General features: G+C 37.1%; 1 protein-coding gene across 5 annotated transcripts in view; it reads left to right on the forward strand.

Annotated features, from left to right (window-relative positions):
- Positions 1–21,433, forward strand: part of Lrfn5 (leucine rich repeat and fibronectin type III domain containing 5) — a 292,776-nt gene that overhangs the window by 12,360 nt on the left and 258,983 nt on the right. The window contains exon 2 of one of the 5 annotated variants that reach the window (XM_052738593.1): positions 19,252–19,418. The exons of the other annotated variants lie outside the window; for them this stretch is intronic. The gene's annotated coding sequence lies outside the window, so the exon portion shown is untranslated. The remainder of the gene's footprint in view (positions 1–19,251; positions 19,419–21,433) is intronic. 5 annotated transcript variants of the gene reach the window in all.

The following is a 21,433-nucleotide window of genomic DNA, read 5'->3' on the forward strand; positions in this document are numbered from 1 at the left end:
TTTGTGAAATGACACTAATAATTTGGAATAGGAACTGCCAGCCCTCTCAAACTGACTCCAAGCACGTGATCAGAGTGGCTTCATGGCTAGCACAGTAAGTAGTGAGGTCCATGATGCATCTTAGACAGGAAGAATCCACATGAATTGAATGTATTTGGACTTATCGCTCACTTTGTCTAATTGTTTCTATCAAATAATTATATCGACTTACAATTTACTACATTTACAATGAAATGACCAGAGAGATATTCAGACCTGTAGATGAGAGCACAAAAAGAGGTAGAGGAAGGTGATAGGTTGTAGCGCCCTCACTGCTACCCTAGAGACAAGACAGCACAGCAGGGCATTCATCTCAGTAGAATGCCCTTTATTGAAGGAGGGAAGAGGCCTTAAATACAGGCTTACAGCACAGAGGAAGAACCTGGGAGGGCAAACGTTCGCTACAGATGTTTTACATTCTAGCATTACACCCATATGCAGGATACACAAACAAGGAACCTCCTGTTTAGGAGGAATGAAACCCGCAGGGAATTAGGGAAGACATCTGATCAAGTTCAGCAAGCAAGGCAACAGCTACTCAAGGAACTGGAGTCAGGGCCCAACAATAGGTCTAAGCTCATTGGGATCCAGGGTAAGTAACCATGGTTCCACAGCACAAGAGTTTTCAGGACCTAGGCTAATATGACTCATTTAGCAGCAAGAGGAAAGCCCATCTGGTATTGGTCAAGTATTAAAGGAATTTCCTGGTGCTCACCAATGTCAGGGGTGTCTTACAGCAGTGTCTGACTTAGCTTTGGAAGTGTTGAAAAGCAAGATCCAGCCTTTGAGCTGGCTTTGCTCTGGGTGATTCCTCTCTGAGATGGGAAAGCTGGGACACATCAGCTTTACATCACCACAGCATACAAAGGCAGAAGGAGAAAGGAGAGGGGAAGGAAAGAAGGGGGGGTGACATAAAAATGCAAGAAGTTACCTCCCAACAGTCCTCACCAATGTCGTAGTCATCCCTAATTCTGTGACCCAAGTTTGCTGTAACCACAGGAAGGAGTCAAGATACAGCAGACAGATTTCCCAGCCCTCCTTATTTCCTTTTCACCTCCCATCCCTGCTTCTTCTTTTCTTTTCTTTCTTCCTTTTTTTTTCAAAATTATTTTCTGTGAAAGGTTATTCCTCTATCTACATGTGAAATTCAAAACCCAGTGAAGCTTTGGCCAAATGCTAATATTTTGCTTTGATGGTAAGCATTTGCCTGATTTAAGATTCTGTAGCAAATTCTGTTATTTTAGAGAAGCAAATTGAAATTTATCAAGTCAATCTTATTGCAAAACCTTGGAGATGAATAGCATTAATTAAATTTTATTACAAGTAAATTTTATGTTTGGTTTCATTGAGAAGTTAACTAACATCTTCGTTATTTGTTAAGCCGCCCTTTGCCCTGATATGTCCGTACACTAAGAACTTATTCATATAGCGATCGATCATCTACCTACTTTTCTTTCATCTACTTCATCTTACTATTTTGTCTTAGGGTTTATATTGTTGTGAGGAGACACCATGAGCATAGCAACTCTTATAAAGGAAAACCTTTAATTATTTAGTCCATTATTATGATGGGGAGCATGGTGATGCACAGGCATACATGGTGCTGGAGAGGAGCTGAGAGTTCTACATCAGGATCAGCAGGAAGCAGGAAGAGGGAGCCACTGAGCCAGGCTTGGGCCTTCGAAACCCCAAAGCCCACCCCAGTGATATACTTCCTCCAACAAGGTCGTACCTACTTCAACAGGACCACACCTCCTAATGTCACTTCCTAAGCATTTAACTATGAGTATATGAGAGCAATCCCATTTATCTATCTATCCATCCATCTATCTATCTATCTATCTATCTATCTAGAGACGGGGTTTCTTTGTGTAGCTCTCATTGTCCTGGAACTTACTCTGTAGACCAGGTTGCCCTCGAACTCACAGAGATTGGCTTTCTTCTGCCTCCCTAGTACTGGGATTAAAGGCAGGCACCACCACCACCCAGCTGAAGGCCATTGCTATTCAAACTTCCACAGCATTTATAGAACAGAGGAAAGCTGTCAATATATATGTACATACATCTCTCTATATACTATGAATTCACACACATACACATTCAGATATTTTTTCCTCAAATACACAGTTGTAATAAATATCTGATGTGCATAAACAGTATGTTTATAATAATACCACTTTAAAAAGTTTATGAATAAATTCTAAGCTAAAAGGTAGTATGTATAAAACTTTTAATTATTTATGAAATAAATTTAAATGAAATTATAGAAGAGAAAATGGCAATGCCTGAACTTAAACATGATTTTAAAAACTGTAGATCAGGTCTTTTCCTCTTTGTAAAACAGAGATCAGATGAACGTTGTTTCATTATCATAATTTATTTCTAATGATTCTGGAGCATAAAACTCTTCATTTTGATTTACTCATTTCTGGGAGTCCTACAACTTTCAGTTAAAGAAGAATCTTATTTTCTTATCAAGCTTTGTCTTGATTTTCTACTATCATTTAATTTTAAGATCATAGGTGACAATAGCAAGTAAGGTTTAAACAGGGATAAGCAATCACTTCCTGTTGAATTTCTGGAAACGAGGGAAGTCCAAACCTATGTGATGGCACAAGCTGAGGAGTTCAAACCAAGGTGAATGAAGGCAAATGGGGGAGTTTAGTGTAAAGCATGAAGGCAACAACTGTAACTAAACAGTGTTTTCTAGTCTACTAATATACCTCCAGATATCCATGCCTTAGTCATGACAATTGTTACAAAGCAGTATGCATTGTAAGAACTTATGCAGCCAATGGGATGGCTCAATGGGTAAAACCTTGGCTACACAAAATGATGATGGGATGACCACCTGAGATCCATCCTTAGAACTCACATAAAGGTGCAAGAAGAGGACTGGATCAAATAGATTTGTCTTCTAGCCACTGAAGGCCAAACACACTATAATTATAATAAATAAGCACGTCCCTAAAGTTGTGTCATTTAATACTAAACTGACAACTGATCACTGGTATTTAATTTTTTTTTTAACAAAAGGCAGATGTGGTGGCACATACCTGAAATCCCAGCACTCAGGGGGCTGAGGCAAAAGAACTGTGAGTTCAAAGACAGACAGTCAAGGTTACCTACTTGGATTACATAGCAAAATTCTATTAAATATAAATTAGGCTATTTAAGAAGGTATTATCATAAAAATTTTCAGGTTGAAATGGATAAAAAGAAAAAAAAACATTTGATAATTATACTCCAAATAAAATTTTTAAAGGAGAGGATTAGTGAAATTATAAATCCTTTGTGTGAACTGTAAAATAAAATGACATGAGAGAAGATAAGATTTGCTTTCTTGCTTCTCTGTTTTCTCACTATGGTTTAGAAAGAAGCCTTCCTCAAGTTACAGTTTAAGACAGTGGTACAGAGTAATTGAGAATTCAATCACCGTTTAAACAGAATATTGCTGTAACCTAGTACTGGTTATACATGCAGTAGCTCAGAGTTACCTCAATATAATGTGAGTCCCTAAGAGGACTTTGTGAAGCCTGTGTAGAATCATGCTGTGATTATTCTACCCAAATTGAAAAAGACAGGGAGGAGAAAGCTATTTTTATAATACTTGATATATTCTATTTTTGCTGAAAACCTTCCTGCTCAATGTTTTTCTTCTCTGAAGAATCATCTAGAATAGATTATAAATGATGATATCAATTACAGCACATCCTCCTTGCTCACAGGTATGAGCAATGTGTTGTTCGTTTTAGTTAAATAATAGCAATGATATTTCCTTAACAGAATTAACTGCAGAAAAAAAACCAAAGACTTAAGTTTCAATGTGCATTAATTAAAAAAAAAAAGATTATGAACATAATATTTAAGGTTACCCTTAAAAGGAACAATATTCCAAAGTGTGCTTATCTAGTAGAACATATGATTTCTGCACAATACTAAAGTAGGAGACATTATTTCAAAATTTGCGTGTCTAAACTTCAAGACATTGTACCTCAAAATATTTTATATGAACAGGTCTAGGAATCATTTCCTTCTTGATGGTTTGGGAGCTTGTTATTAATATATAATTCAACACATTATATTACACCAAATATTGGTAAACCACACTATATCATTCTCTTCCAAGGCCGCCACCAACTGCCTTCCAATGCAGAATGTAGAGCTGGATTCTTAACAAAATTTTTTAATAAGTATAGAATTCTTTTACTAAAAAATAACAAGAAGGAACCTTCCATAATTCTACCTCCTCAATACCTCTCTGAACCAACATGAAGATAAACACACAACTGTTAAATAATGTATGATCTCTTATGAAATATGAGTGCAATTAAAATGTAAAACTGGTATAAGGCAAGACAATCAAGACACTGTTTCTTTTTATTTCCTGATACAGTTTGTTGCAGCAATGACAGATATTTATTATTAAAACCCACGTGAATCCTCTTTTTTTGTTTGTTTGTTTATTTTTTGAGACAGGGTTTCTCTGTGTAGTTTTGGTGCCTGTCCTGGATCTCACTCTGTAGATGAGGCTGGCCTCAAACTCATAGAGCTCCACCTGGCTCTGCCTTCCAAGTGCTGGGATTAAAGGTGTATGCCACTGCCACCCGGGTACCAGAACCTGCATTACATTTTAGTTCCATGTACTAATACAGTGGTATGCTTGATTACTTTTTATATATGCCACTTAACTACAAACTCAAACACAGATATAGTTTTTCAAAATCCCCACATGTATTAATTCTAGCTGTTGCTTTGTTTGTTAAATGAAGCATTTTTTTTCAATCACTGTACCATACATAGGGAGATATGTATTAATGCATATGTATGGCAGGGAACAAACACTGAGAAAAGTAGATGACGCTTCTGTCTGTGATGGGAAGGTGAGGTGACAATTTTCTCTTTTATAATTTTGAAACTTTTGTCCTTTGTAACATGCTAACTTGTTTATTTAATAATTAATAGTAATAAAAGGTTCATGTGTATTTTCATAGATAGGATCATATATTAAATAAAAATGTGTATCTCTCAGTAACCAAGAAAGGCTAATATACATTACATATTTACATGCCAACTACAATGTCAAAGATATTTACCAATGCACTCTTAGTAAAAATTTCCCAATCCTGCAAAAACACAAAGCCCATGCTTTAGTCCTCAAAAGATCTTAAAATGCCAACAGGATTCATTCTTTCAAGCTTTTTCTCTATGTAGAGATTTGATTAGGGTAGGAACTGGAGGAGAATGGCCTGTAAAATCTGAACACTGAATGTATTCTAGGATTTAATCATGTTTTTGACTTCCATAATAAAATATGTTTCATGCTAGACTCTTAGCTCACAGCTTCATGTTCTCAGAGACAGAAGTCAGGAAGGATTTATCTGTACACTTGGCTTTAGCAGCATTTACCATTCAGATGGAAGAGGAGACCATTACACTAAAACACAAACACTTAAAAAATTTATTGTAATGCAATAAAATCAACTATGTATTCAAATTAATTGATATTCACAAAGAAACCAAATGAAGAAAATAAACAAGCCGTACAAGTGACCAATCTTGAAATCTGATTAAAATAATAAACATTAACAGATTTTTTTTTAAAAAATGTGGATGTAACTGAACAAATAAGCTATTTATTTATTCATATCTATATCTATCTATCTATCTATCTATCTATCTATCTATTTATCTATATTTGAGACAGGGTCTTACTATGTAGCCCTGGCTAGCCTGAAATTCAGTTTTTAAAACTGGCTGATCCAAAACCACAGAGAGTCTCCTGTCTCTGCCTCTGCTTCCCTAGTCCTGGGATTACAGATGTGCACATTCACCCCTAGAACAGCTGAAATCAAGATTTTTTTCATATTAAACTTTTTTCATAATAAATGAAAAACATCGCTACACCTATATGCACTCCTACAATAAAAACTTTTAAGTTTTACTTTTTAAAATATACTTCTAGATAAGAATTATCATTTCCAAAAAATTTCACACTTAATATGTAGTATTTTTATTGGTGGTACCCATCATTGAACTCCAGTCTTCATACATGCAAGAGAATCATGTGCCAATGAGAGATTTCCTCAGTCCTTTCATAGAAGAACTAAAAATAATGTATCCTTCACATTTATGTCATAGTTCTTAACAGAGATATAATTCCCATTACTATATATGTCATCCTGTTAAATGTACCATTTCTTGGTGCTCAAGAAAACTACAAAGCTGTGAAACCATCACTACCAATTAATTCCAGAAAGCTCTGTTTTCTTTTCTAAGAGAATCTGCATACCTGTCTGCTACTAGTGCCCATCCCCATTCCTCAGAAAGTTAGTTTTTAGAAAAATAAATAGCAATGAAAAGGAAAACAAAGGCAACAAAAATCTATAAAATGTTTTAAAATTCTCAAGCTAATTTAATTTTTATTAATTAAATGTGTTTGGGGGGTGCTGAAGAGATTGTTCAATGGTTAAGTGCACATCCTGACCTTGAAGAGGACCAGAATTTGATTCCCACCACCCATGCAGGCAGCTCACAGTTATATGTATCTTCAGCTCAAGGCATTGTATGCATAGAATCTGTACTCACATCCATGCTCACACACACTCATACACAAAAGATAAATCATAAAATGTTAAAAAAAGTGCTATTTGACTGTTTCACAAATACATGATTCATACTGATAACTGTCAACATCTGCTTTCTCCCATCTTGGCTTATCTGCATCCCGAATCTCATTCTTGCTTTGTTTCATTTTGTGAACCACTGAGTTTACCTAGGCCAGTTCTCTCTGTTGGACAGTGAGTTTGAAGCTCATTGGAACCTGGGTTCAGTAGTGAACAACTAAAGACAATGACTGGTTACACTTGGAGAACTTATTAGTAGCCAATACTGCTGTAGGGGGAGGTAGGGCCCCATGAGCTCCTACCCCTCCCATGACTGATTGTGAACAGGACCAGTCTTGTGTGGGCTCGGTGTAGGTAACTACAACTGTTGTTAGTTAATGACGGTGTCTTTCTCAGCTACTTTCCCTCTCTTCTGTCACTTACATACTTCCAGCTCCCTCATTTGCAGTTTTTCATTAGCTTTAGGGGTGGTGGTTTATATAGATGTCTTGTTCAGAGCTGTGCCCTTAATTTCACTTGTTCTCAGCATCTTGGGCAACCATGAGTCTACACATCACCCCAGGGACATTGCAAAAAGAGCAGGTAAGAGTAGTTTTTGTCTGGTCTGGTCCAAGTTTCCTAGGGGAGTGACTGTGGTGTCCTAAGGACATGTCTCAGATGATCAAGACCGTTCCTCTGAAGAATTATCAGTTCTTCTTCCATTTGCTGAGTGTTATTATTTTTATCAGATCCTTATTTATCAACATCTCCACATTTGATTCTAACAGTTACATAACATCATCTTCATTAAATCCTAATTTTAGAAATGAAATTTCAATTTCACTTTACTCTAAATATACATTGTGTTTTCAGTGACAAATGGGTAGAAATAAAAGGATCTGGGCATCAATTTATATCCCATTACCTACACTGATATTTAAGTGGATATATGTTAGTCAAGTTAACTTTCTAAATGACTAATTCAATATTCAACTTGTTTGTAGTAACAATTTTGCTACTTAGCTAATCTTCTCATTTCAGAAACTTAACTAGAGAACATAAGGTTGAGACCTATGCCCCTGGAAATTTCATAAAATTATTTCCTCTTGTGGGAAAAACAATGAAATGTACTTGGTTTCCATTTATACAACTGATCATAAAGAATATTATATATTAGAAATTAATTTTATTGCAAATAGAAACATCATTTTTCCCTGTGTTATCATTTGATGTTTTTACCGAAAAGTAATCTATAAATTGCTCAGCTAATTTTTTCTGGTTTCCTTTTCCTCACTGCTCATGTAACATTTGGCTCAAATTCTTGACAGAAACTGCTCTGTAAGGGTTACGGCTTTCTGTAATATCAGCTCTTAGTTCCTGTATTGACTGAAATGTCAAGTTTCTTTTCTCCTTATAAAATCCTATATGCTCCCCAGGAAACCATTTGTCAGAGAAGACACAGGAGAAAAGTCATCTCTCCAGCCTGGATCTCTTCTTAGGTCATCACATTTTGTATCTTTTACAAATTGATACATTCACTTAATACATGTTTACTGGGAACATTTGCCCACATCATACACAGTGTTAGGATCTGAAGTTACAGCAGCAAATGAGAAAGATATGCTTGCTGGATTTGTTAGGAGGAAAAATTAGTAGGGGAAAGATTTTTAAAATATGATGAATTATTAATTACAAATATTGCGTCTGGCTCTGCACATTTTAGAACTGTTACGCTATTATAGGAGAGATAGGTGCTCTTCCCAGTGTGGGTTAGGATTCCACACATAAGGCTTCTTCTGGGTCTTTGCCATCCTGTGTTCTCTGTGGTTTAGAGATAGCACATATTGGATTAGAGCTTGTATGAGGCTGCTGTTTTGACTTGTGAATTCCCATTAAATGTGTGAGCTACTGCAATTCATTTGTGAAGCTAGTCTCTTCATCCCACTTCCCCCACACTACACACATGCAGAGAGAGAGAGAGAGAGAGAGAGAGAGAGAGAGAGAGAGAGAGAGAGAGAGAGAGAGAGAGAGAGAACGAGAGAGGGGTTACAGGATGTTAAAGATGCTGTGTGTCTACTAATTTATTGAAGCAACTTTCTGCAGTTCTTCATTAGGTGTGGGTTTTTCCTCTGTTCATTCTGTTTACATAATATAGACTGTAGGGCCTCAAGTGCAAAGATGAAAATATATTTGAATGATACTCCCCATTAGTCAAAACATATTGCTTTATGGTTGTGTCTTATATTAGACAATCTATTCAAAACAGAGCCTGGGGTTTTACTCAACAATCAGTTTCATGCTCACTTATTTGTGGCTATGCTTCCATGCTGCTTTATGGCCGTGGAAGAGTTTGATATAGCTCATTTATAAAATAATTCCATTGTTTTCCTTCTGCTCACTTTCTCACATATTCAAAGGTCTTTTGAGCTTATTTAGATTGAAAAACACCCACCATTTTATTCTCTGAATATGATTTACTAATTGAACAGTGTGGTTAACACCATCTTGTTCAAGCATCACTGAAATATCTGAGGGTGTCTAAACATTCTGAGCTAGTACATTTTTCAGTGTCTTAGCTTTTCCTTTTCCCCTTTCCTAAAGTTCTATCTTTGTTTCATCTCCTCAATTTTATTCAACAGGATTTTTAAGCATCTCCTTTTGAAGATGGCTTCTCTGACATTTTTAGATGAGGTTACTGCCCTACATTTTTATTCCCACACTCAAAACATGTGCATGGGTAAACACTGGGGAAAATAAGGCAAGGTTCTCATGTTGCACATTCATTTCCATGGCATTTTGTTGGGTAATATTATGTTTGTTTTGGAAAACACAGCTTATTGTGTGGTGGTCATTTTGCGTCAGAGAAGTCTACTATCAGTGTCACATGACTGATTATACTGACCCAGTGTGTCTTTTTCTCCATGCATATTTGATCTTAGATTAGTTTTAAATGTTATTGAAATGGATCAATTAGTTACCATGCTTAGATTATTAATACTAGTTATTAATGGCATAAAACTGGCAATGTTTTTTTTTTCAAATTTCTCTCCAAGTCTGTTGAAATTGAGTACAAATATTTACTTGAAAAGATTATTTGAAGATTTTTTGAATGCATAACTAGAAAGGGACTATATGCATATTAGGGAATAGTTAAGAAAAAACCTTCTGAATTAAATCCACTTCAAACAACCCCACCCACTGTCCTTCAGACCTCTCCAAATTCAACATGGCAGTTTGTCCAGTGCACAGTCGAGAGCAATAACATATTTTTCTTGTGTCCTCTTTATAATTTTCCTTGGACTTTTTCCTTCCTGAAACTGTAGCTCCTATATAACTTCTTCTTGTTCAAATTTGGCTAGTCCTTCTGAACTCACCAGAGAAGAAGTGTTTGTGAGAAATCTCTCATGATTTATTTGTTCAACAAATATTTGTCTGTCTGGCATGAATCAAGACTGCTGCTGCTCTATTCTGTTGTTTTTATTTTTATGAAAAAGGGACAGACAATAACCAGTGAGTAGGTAATAATAAGACAATGTGGGAAATATGCAAAGTGACATATAGAGTATCTGGAGAGGGAGGGCTGATACTTTTTCAAGCTTGATCAGGAACACATCATCTTACAGGATAGAGCATTTGTTTTTGAAGAAAGAGGTTGAAAGAGTAAATCTTGAGATTAAGCAGGAGAGGAAATTAAGGGAAGAACCCTTGGGCACACTAGCTGCTTATGTTTACAAAATAGCCTAGTATCATGTGGCTGAAGAAGGGAGGAAGCCATGGGTGCCTGTCTGTGGTTGCTGGTTTTCAGTGTGGTAGAGATCTAAAGGAAGGGAGGTCTGAGCAGTCATAAGCTGAAATGGTGTGTGTTACAGAGAGCTGTCATAGAAACCAGTAGAAAGTACAATTTCTAGTGATAGAGACTGCCAGTGTGTGGGATTGGGAGTCTGCTATGGATTATGGCAAAAGTCAGGGCTAATCTTGTGAAATAAGGAAAGTTACTTTGTTTTCTAAAGGAAGTCAAGAAGTCATTTTTTAAAAGTAGTATTGTTAAAATTTTAGATGTAAAATTACCATAACTTAAAAAATGTTTTATGTATTATTTGAGAATCTCATACAAAGCATTTTCATCATATACTTGTATGCCTTCCCCAACTCATCTCAGATCTTTGCCCAATTCACTACCCACACAACTTCGTGTTTGTGATTTCTCTCTCTCTCTCTCTCTCTCTCTCTCTCTCTCTCTCTCTCTCTCTCTCTCTCTCTCTCCTTCTCTCTCTTTCTCTCCTCTCTGTCTGTGAGTGTCTGTCTGTCTTGAATGGGGGGCGTTTACTTGATTGTGGTATATATACTATGTGTCACTTCTTCGAAGAAACTGACATTCTCTCTCCTAGCACAGTGGCACTCCTATGCTAATAACTCCTCATTTAGAGGGTGGAGCTTCATGTCCACCTCCTTTCTTCCATGCTGGCATTTTGTCGGGTTTGAGTTTATGTAGGTCTTGTGCATGTTGTCACAATCTCTGTAAGTTTCTATATGCTACTTTGTGTCGGGAAAGCACAACTTCCTTGAAGTTATTCACCATCACCTCTGGTTCTTAAACTCTTTCTGCCACCCTCCCCACTGCGGCATAGATTCCCTCACATTGAAGGGGGTAATGTGGTATAGACATCCCATTTAGGGCTCAGCATGCCAACCTTCATCATCTCACCTCGGCCTGTTGTGGATTTCCTTGTTAATTGCCAACCACTGCAAGAAGCAGCTTTCTTCTGAAACAGAGCTACCTTTCCATGTTGATTAGCCTCCCTAAACCTCATAACAGCCCTTTGACAAGAGGCTGCATTATAAGGAAATATATTTTTCTGTCCCCCATACTCTCAGCCAATGAGAAATAAATGGTCAGAAGTAAGTTCATTAGAATGTTAATAGTGGCAGAGTGATGAAGAGTTTTGGATATGTTAATTTATCTCATACTGATTCTCTATTTTTGTTAAAATCTGAATAGTTACATGAACATTTATATTACTGTTATATTATAATGAGAATTAATTGTAAAAGTAATGAGTTTCAACTCTGTTTCCTTGTTTTTACTACTTCACAGTTTGCAAGAATGGGACTTACAGTCAATTTAAAGTTTAAAATGGGATTTACAGTCAATTTAAAGTTTAAAATGGGATTTACAGTCAATTTAAAGTTTAAAATTATTTTAACCTGGGCAAATAATATAGTCTCCCTGAATCTGTGTCTTCATCAGTAAAGTAAAATCTCTAGAATTTGAGAATTTGTGGATAAAAATGGATACAAGAATAACATAAAGCCAGACCCCAAATAATCTATCGTAAAGTGATACCTTTATTACTTCCACACTGAGTTGTTATTCATATTAAATTACTTAAGGCAATGTCATATACTATAACTCAGATATAAATAAATATTATTACTAAAAATAAACTTTACAAAGTTTCCCTAATACCCTAATTTCTTTATTGTACAACAGTCTGCCTTGATTCCAGGCTTTTTGCCTGTTTGGGGAACTAGTTATCTTTCTCCTGTATTTAATTATTACATATTCATATATTTTTACTCATTTTTAAATGTCATATCTGGAAATTTTGAGCAGAATTGAACAAATACGAGCATCAATCCAAGCCCACTTTTAAATTCTGCTTTAAGCTATGTACTGGCTGCTTACTAAAAAGGTTTTGCTAAGGTCAATTGCAAACAGATTTAACATTGATGCCTCTACTGTCCAAACACATGCTTATGATCGGATTCAATTCTATAAAAATCATTGAAACTATTATATCATGTGTGGCAATGTCGTATTTGGTAAGTATTCCATTATTCAGTTAATTTTCTTGTAAGAAGAGGTGAAAATATTCTAATATTTGTAAATTGCTGTCTCCTGAAGTTAAAAATTAAAAAAGAAAATCATAAAACTTCACCAGAATGGGCCCCACCCTCTAAACTGGACTGCATGTCTGGTCTGTATGAGCCATCAGTGACCTAAGCTTTGGTAAAATCTCAAAATAGCCTTCCTCGGTTGCCTATAGACCTTTGTGTAGTGTTGAGGCCTCATGGACTTTCCTCTTTCCATTTTGACATACTCATTGGTGTCATCCTGGTTCAGCTCACATTGGGGCAGTCATGTTGGTGAGACTTTATGGGTGTGGTGACTTCTTACATTAGTATGAGGGGGAGATGTGGTCTTCCCTAGGGAAGAGCACACTAATTGGTTATCCAGTACCAAATAGTCAGCCCTGAAATCATCATATCTATATCTATATCTACACATACATAGGGATATATATATATATATATATATATATATATATATATATAAACATTATACAGATTAAGCAGGTTATATTTAGGATTATAAGTGTGTAGGTACTTATACATGTATCTATGTAATAACAATCCAAAAAGAGTGCAGGAATTTGAAGGAGAGAGGGAAAGGGTATATGAGGAGATTTGGAGGGAGGATAGGGAAGGGTGAAATGTTGTAATTAGACTATAATATCAAACATGTCTGAAAAAAAACTTAAGTATTTTCTCTTGAATTGATAATCATTCTCATTTTTAAAGAATACAAAAAATATTAGTAAGTTTTAAAATTTTTTCCAGTGTCCATACCATTCTGAAATTCCCCTTTGTCTAACGCAGTTTTTCCCCATGTTGTCTTTTCATGTTCAAAAACTCAAGAAAGCTTAGGGCTGGAGAGATGGCTCAGAGGTTAAGAGCACTGACTACTCTTCCAGAGGACCTGGGTTTCATTCCCAGCACCCACATGGCAGCTCATAAGGACCTGTAACTCCAGTTCCAGGGGATCCGATACCCTCACACAGATATGCATGCAGACAAATCACAAATGCACTGTTGCTAGAGTTTTTCTGCCTGGCCCACAGTCAGGACAAATCTCTCTCACCCGCCAGTCCCAAGCCGCTCAAACCCGATCAAGTAAACACAGACACTTATATTGGTTTCAAACTGTATGGCCGTGGCAGGCTTCTTGCTAACTGTTCTTACAGCTTAAATTAATCCATTTCTATTAATCTATACCTTGCCACGTGGCTTGTGGCTTACCGGTACTTTACATCTTCCTTATCCTGATGGCGGCTGGCAGTGTCTCCCTGACTCAGCCTTCCACTTCCCAGATCTATTCTCCTCCTTGTCCCGCCTACACTTCCTGCCTGGCCACTGCCAATCAGTGATTTATTCATTGACCAATCAGCAACACATTTGACATACAGACCATCCCACAGCACCTCCCCTTTTCTTTTCTTAAAAAGGAAGGTTTTAACCTTTACATATCTCCAAAGTCAGCTTGGTATATTTGGGAATTTGGGCGTAGCTTCTCTTACTACTTCCTGCTGGAGGGGGGCGCTGTATCTTCTGGGGAAACAAAGAAAATTTTAGGATCATGGAGTAGTCCTTGAGGCTGTATCATCTGAGCCAGTTGCCTTGAAATGGTTCTGGATGTTGGATCATCTGGGCCATGGTGTCATCGGAGACCTTTCAGGGGGTCTTGGCTGGTCAAACCTGATGTGTCTTAATCTGGAACAAATCCATAGCCTCTGGCTTTCTGTGGAAACAAAAGCAGAGTCTCCTTTCCAAAGTAACATATCCTTATATCTAAATTTTGAAGTCAAGGTACCCTTAAAATATGTATATTGGTTTAACTCAGCTTCCTTTACAATCAAATATCTCTCTGTAGTTAAGAATCCCAAAGACAACACAATCCAGATTCTCTGTGTGATATCCATCTTTATGGGGCTTATTTTTTATATTAATTTTACTGTCTTTAAAGACTTTATTTTTTAAAACTATGTATTTGTTTCTGTAACTGTATATATCACTTTTTTAATCTCTTTCAAGCCTACGTATATTTTACACATATTTTAAACTATTACATCTGAATCTGTCTTATTGTGAATCTATTGTCTTAAACTGCAGCAGCTGTGGCTGCTGGCTCCGCCCACCGCAGCTTCCCAACATGGTGTGGTGCTTTACCACCAGCTCTGGGAGCTATCGTGGGTCTATGTTTTTATCCAAGCAGCGTGTAGCCTAGAAACCTCTTTTTTTGTTTTGTACTAGCAAAGGCTAAATCCACAATGTAGCTTAATGTGCCATTTGCAGAGGCCTCATTCCCGCCATACTGCAGGTCGAGCGCGCACGCCAGCAACCCGCCAGTAGCTCAAATCGGCAGCTGCCGCTCATTTGAGAGAAACAATTAGGAACTGTTTTTAGCTCCGTTTTAGAATCTTTTTTTTCAGTTTTTAGGTGGAAACTCTTGCCCCACGTTGGGCGCCATTTGTTGCTAGAGTTTTTCTGCCTGGCCCACAGTCAGGGCAAATCTCTCTTACCCGCCAGTCCCAAGCTGCTCAAACCCGATCAAGTAAACACAGACACTTATATTGGTTTCAAACTGTATTGCCGTGGCAGGCTTCTTGCTAACTGTTCTTACAGCTTAAATTAATCCATTTCTATTAATCTATACCTTGCCACGTGGCTTGTGGCTTACCGGTACTTTACATCTTCCTTATCCTGATGGCGGCTGGCAGTGTCTCCCTGACTCAGCCTTCCACTTCCCAGCTCTATTCTCCTCCTTGTCCCGCCTACACTTCCTGCCTGGCCACTGCCAATCAGTGATTTATTCATTGACCAATCAGCAACACATTTGACATACAGACCATCCCACAGCAATGCACATGGAATAAATTATAAAAAACCTCAAAAGCAAATAACTTAATATAAGAAAAGTATAATACAGTGCCAGGCCCGATTTTTACACAATATATTAGTAGAATCATGTAGTTTTCAAGCCAAAGTAGAATTGTGTAATTCTCTATGAAGTACTAAATCAATCATAATCTGAAACTCAATGAGTTTCTTCTAAGGTGTGGCTGCTTGTATTCTGCAAATTGACTCTTAGAACCGCAAGTCTTAATAACGGGTATCGGAGGCAACGAGGTGATCTGATTCCTTTCGAGCTATAGGATTTGATATTGATTTTTGAAAAATCAGTTTCAGTTCTGATTGTTTAACTTAAGCATTAGTTACTTTTCTTATTCCTGTGACCAAATATCTGTCATGAAAAGCATGTGACGGAGAAAGCTGTAGTTTGTCTCACAATTTAAGAAGGGAAATAGTCCAGTCCATCATAGTGAAGACAAGGCAGCTGGCTGTTTAAGTGATCACATTGTAGCCATCTGCAGTAAGGATACAGACAGAAGGCAGGAAGTGGGTCCAGGTGATTAAATTTCAAATCAACCACTAGATATCCAGTTTTCTCCAATAAGCTCCACTTTTGAAAGGTTTCACAGCCTTTCCAAATGGCATCACCACCAGGTGGGGGCCAAGTGTTAAAATGCATGAGCTTAACGGAGACAATAGGATTCAGGCTACAGCAGCATGGTAGGAAACATTGGCGTTCGTTTTCTTTTTCCACGTTTTGATGTATAATATCTTTATGTTCATATAGGTTATTTAGTGTATAATCTGAGAAATGCTGACACTTCCTCTATAGATACAAGTTGCTTGCAAATGGCTACTGCAAAAGAAAATCTCATTAATATTTATCCGGTTTAGACATCAAGTATTTTGGGTTGAAATCATCCTGTAATCTCTGGCTTTCCTGTATATTATTTTTGAGTCAAGAAATGGTAAAATCTGAATATTAACATAAATATATCTTTCTTTTTCTTTTATTGAAAATAGATTTTGTATCTAATACTCTCTGACCACAGTTTCCCCAAGCCAGTTGCTCCTAGATTGTCCTTATGTCCCCTCCCATCCACATCCACACCCTTTCTGCCTCTCCTTAGAAAACAAACAGGCATCTAGATAATAAAATAAAATAACATAACTCAAGAGCATACAAAGTGGAACAAGACAAAACAGAAGAAAAAGAGACAGAAAATAAAAAACACAAGAAACACATATAGACACAGAGATACACAAGTTCATATAAACAGAATTCCCATAAAACTACAAAACTGGAAGCCATAAAACCTGCTCAAAGAACTTGTCCGGTAAAGCATTTAAAAGAAAAAGTTCCCGGACAGAACATTATGAGCCAAAACAAACAAACAAACAAAAACAAAAACAAAAACCCTTTATGCCATTGAGTTCATTTTGTGTTGGCCGTCTACTGCTGGGCATGGGGCATGTCCTGAAGTGTGATTTGTATCCCCAGTGAGACTCCTTTGGAGAGAACTAATTTTTCATTTGTGAGTGGTCATCCATTGGGGTTAGCTTCTGGATTAGCGATGTGGGTTTGTGTCCACTTCTCTCAGCGTTGGGGTCTCTTCTGGTGCAGACTCTTGCAGGCCTTGTGCATGCTGCCTCAGTCTCTGTGAGTTCATACGTCTGCACGTCAGTCCTGCTGTGGTTAAAGGGTCTTTTTTCCTCCCTATTCTCCGTCCTCTCTGGCTCTTAGGTTCTTTCTACTTCTTCTTCCACAGAGTTCCCTTACCACTCTGGGGAGGGATTTGCTGGAGATATCCCATTTATTATTGAGTGTTCCAAGGTCTTTTACTCATACCGCACACTGTCCAGCTGTGGGTTTCTGTATTTGTTCTTAAGGAGGAAGCATCTCTGATGATGGTTGAGTAAGACACTGATCTGAGGAGAGCAGAATGTCATTAGGAGTCATTTCATGGCTGTGCTCCTTTAGTAAAGCAGTAGTATTTGGTTTTCCCTTAGGTCCCTGGTCTATCTGATCTCAGGTTCTTTGTCATCTGAGCAGTGGATATCTTTCAACGAAAATGAATATTAGAATGTGCCATGACATTTTCTTAAATTCTCTCCATTTTCATAAATTACAAAGGGTAAAAGCTGGAGCGATGCCATATCAGCTAATAGCCCTGGCTGTTCTTCCCGAGGCCCTTGGTTTGCTTCCTTGTATTCATATGGTACCTCACAATCACCCCTATCTCCAGGGAATCCCATGTCCTCTTTTTAGATTCAGTTGGCAATGCATACATATGGTGGGTGCACCAAACATACATGTAGGCAAAATACTTGTACACATAAATTAAAAACAAAGGAACAATGTATTTTCAATAATTAAAAAAATTTAAAAGGTGACATTTCTACATTCATGTAGCTCTGTAGTGGCTAGTATGCATAATATATCTGAAAGCCTCACAAACCAAATCGTTGAAATAAATACTGAAGTGTCAACATTTGAAGTCCAATTTTGAAAGATAATATAAGCAGTCAAATGTGAAGTTGAGATGTCTAATCCTTTAAGTAAATTTAATGATCTAAGAGCAATTTACCCTTGTGCCAGAATGCACTAGGTAGTAAAACGTGAATGATTAAAATGAGAAAATGATAATTATTTCAAAGAAAGCTGTTATATGCTTGGGAAACCTGATACATTATTTTATTTAAAGCACAATGTGAAGGGTGAACTTAGACCAAAGAGTCACAGAGTTAAATGAGAGAAAGATAAATGCAGATGCTTAACAATCCCAGTGGCCCTGCGAGATCACACAGGTTTGAAATTAGTGGGTAAGTATTTTAGAATGGAGGAGACGTGTGATCAGGATAGAAGGAGGGAGTATAAATCACATTTGGGCGTAAGGGGTAGTCTTAGCTTTTTTTTTTAATGTGGTATAAATAAGTTAAGAAAGGGAAGAAATACCTTAAAATATTATAGCAGTAAGAATTCTTATTAACTTTCTGTGACATTTTAGAGTATTTCAGTTGGGAGATTGTTCTGCTGGAAATTATATTCTGATCTAATCAGATATTTACACTTCTAATGAGTAACAAAATATTTGAGCCAAAGGCTGAACGAAAGACTGCAGACTTCTAGGTGGGAGGCTGTTGAAACATGCATCATGGAGTTGGCATTAGAATTAGAAATAAACAACAAAGCCATGAGTTCCTACTTATTTCCCCTAGAGCTTATCGATTGGGATGTTTAATGCATTTTAAGTTTGAAAGTCTTAAGAATTCTCTTAATCCCTTGTGGTCTTCCTGATTGTGGGATGTTGCTATGGCCTGTGTGACTTTAGTACCCGTCGTAGTAGTGAAGGCATTCAAAAGCAGGCACACAAACCAGTGTGGGTGTGCGGCAAGTTTACTGCATCCTGATTACCTACTCCTGTGAATCCAATGAGACAAAATGTTCCCACATACAATAAGCAACAAAAGGCAGACTTACCAGTGGTCAACAGAAAATAAGGGACAAAGAAGTCATGAGGTACAAAAGATCCGTAGTGAACCAGTCCTCCAAAGTTCATGAAAGTTACTCAAGGTGTTTGGACACCTGATTTTCTGTATCCAATTTTACCATGTCTGTGAAAGTCCAAAAGGCAGTATTCTGGGTTATACACTTCAGGGTGAGCAACTAACTACTCAATTATAAACTAACTAAAAGATTTATTATTATTATTATTATTATTATTATTATTATTATTATTATTACTATTACATTTGAACAGAGTTATCCTTTAAAAATGGATAATGCTTCTCTAAGAAGTCATAGGTCCTTGAGCAAAAATTCCTCTGCTGAATATGGGATATCTCTCTATGAATTGTTGTCCAGGAAGCTATAAGAAATTCCTAATGCAATAAGGGCTATTGCCTTTCCTTTCAGTTACTCGCCTGAAAAGACAACACACACTTAGGATGCAGTATACAAGGGAACTTAGCTGGAACTAAGCTGGAAGCCTCCACAGTACTGGCGAGCATTCACAGGGCTGGAAAGTGCTATGAAGGTTGCTGGTGGAGAAAAGTCTTCCATGATCTTTCCAATTGTGAATTGTAAGTGAGCACTATAATACTCACTGACAGTACAGCACTCATAGTGCCTATAAAGATGTTTCGAGAAAGATGGTACAATAGTGGAACTGTTATTTTGGGAGCATATAACTACTTTCTGATTGGGTTTGAGACCCCTCCACAGGAAGGCTGAACCGATTACTGATACTGAGCTAAAGAGATTTGTAACCAAACTGCCTTCTAAATATTTACAATCAGACCCTTAGACAACCTCTCTAGCCTGCTTTGTCATAGAAGAATCTTTATACACTGAGTGACAGTTAGTGGAGAGTTATAAGTGGACAAAGGGTTCAGAATTGGTGAATGCCAAGTTCTCAGTACTAAAAAGGGTATCTGTATCACTGCCTCCATAACTGAGACTGTCACAGAAAAATGAGCAAAATGACTGAAGGAGCTAGAGGATAAGGAGTCCCATGAAACCCTCTCTTCTGGAAATGACATGGGTGAGAGAATCATGAGGCAAACACAATCTCCTTTTTCTTTCTTGTTGTTCCAAGAGCAACTATGAGCATTTCAAGATGTTCCTAGACAGGGAGGAATTTCCTGAAACAACTCAGGCCTTATGGGGATCATCTTATGGTGTAGGAGAACTGACTGGGACAGATTAGCTCTGTTCCTGTCCCCTCTGGAAACAAGATATTCTTCAAACATTTTTATTTTGTTTGTGTTAAGTTTTTGATGATTCCATGCATGTATGCAGTGCATAGTGGATACAGCCACAGTGCATTTTTATGATCTCTTATGTTCCTCCTATTCCTATGGACACACCTCCTCCCTTCTTCTCAACTAGTCTACCTCCTATGTTCGTGTGTGTGTGTGTGTGTGTGTGTGTGTGTGTGTGTGTGTGTGTGTGTCCATGAAGAGGTCTTTTGGGAGGGCCCTACTGAACTTCTTGCCACCAATTATGGGAAGACTCTCTGTGAATGATGGGCCTTCATCACAATTCAGTAAGAGGATAATAGTTTCAGTGGGATGCATTCTGAAATGGTTTGCTTTCATTTAAGCATAAGCACTACCAGAAGTGAGTTGGGAAACGTAAGAAGGATTTTTCTGTTTTCTTAATCTGCTTTGCTCTCTTGTGATTAATTCTAAAGTCTATGCATAGTAGTTTCTCTTGGTTTATAAAGAGAATCCTTCTAAATTAACAACTCCAACCCTTAATTGGCTATCCTAGTTCAAGAAGAAGTTACACTGTTGAACAGGTTTGGTGTCATCCTCAATCAATAATTGTACTCCTGTGAGCTTCATGCTAATTTTTGCTGTTGTTGCTTTTGTTGTTCTGGGCATTGTGCCTTCATTTGGAGATTTTGATATAGTAGTTTACTTAGTGATAAATAAAATTTGTAGCTCCTGTGTGTAACACAGCTCAAAATGTGGATGAGCTGATGATTTCTTTTGTCTTTTTGCAAGGACTTGGGAATGTGCTTGTGTTATCTAGAGTTTTAAAGAAGAGTTAGGGATCTTCTGGGTAGAATCAGCTGTTCCTCTCAGTTTAGCACCTTGAAGTGTTCCACTCTGCCCACTAGCTCCACTGTGTAGACTCTAAATATACAATTTTTATCTAAGTGATAAGAACAGTTTAGTGAGAAAAATACAAAGGGTTGTCATGTCACAGTAACATTTGAATTTCCTCAACTTAAAAAATGATTAAAAGACTTAAAAAAAAATCTGGCCTAATGAATTTTATTTTATCATTCACCTAATATCATTTGTTTATTCTTTCAGTAAGATTTGTATTCCAGGAGAGAATAATGCTAGTTCCTCAAGTTCATTTCCAGTCAATTTCAATTAGGAGACGTCAGTTTGAAAATTATATATATATATATATATATATATATATTCTAGTTTATGTGGTCATATCTGGATTTTAGAAGAATATAAATCTATGAGTCACAAGAAATTATCAAAGTAAAGTTTATATATCATGTAAATAATTACAAACATTCTATTAAATATTTTACCAGATTCTTTAAAATGCATTGGATATAGAGTTTCAA

Source organism: Peromyscus californicus, unplaced genomic scaffold, assembly GCF_007827085.1.
Source record: "Peromyscus californicus insignis strain IS unplaced genomic scaffold, ASM782708v3 Scaffold_15__1_contigs__length_86483966, whole genome shotgun sequence".
Classification (NCBI taxonomy): domain Eukaryota; kingdom Metazoa; phylum Chordata; class Mammalia; order Rodentia; family Cricetidae; genus Peromyscus; species Peromyscus californicus.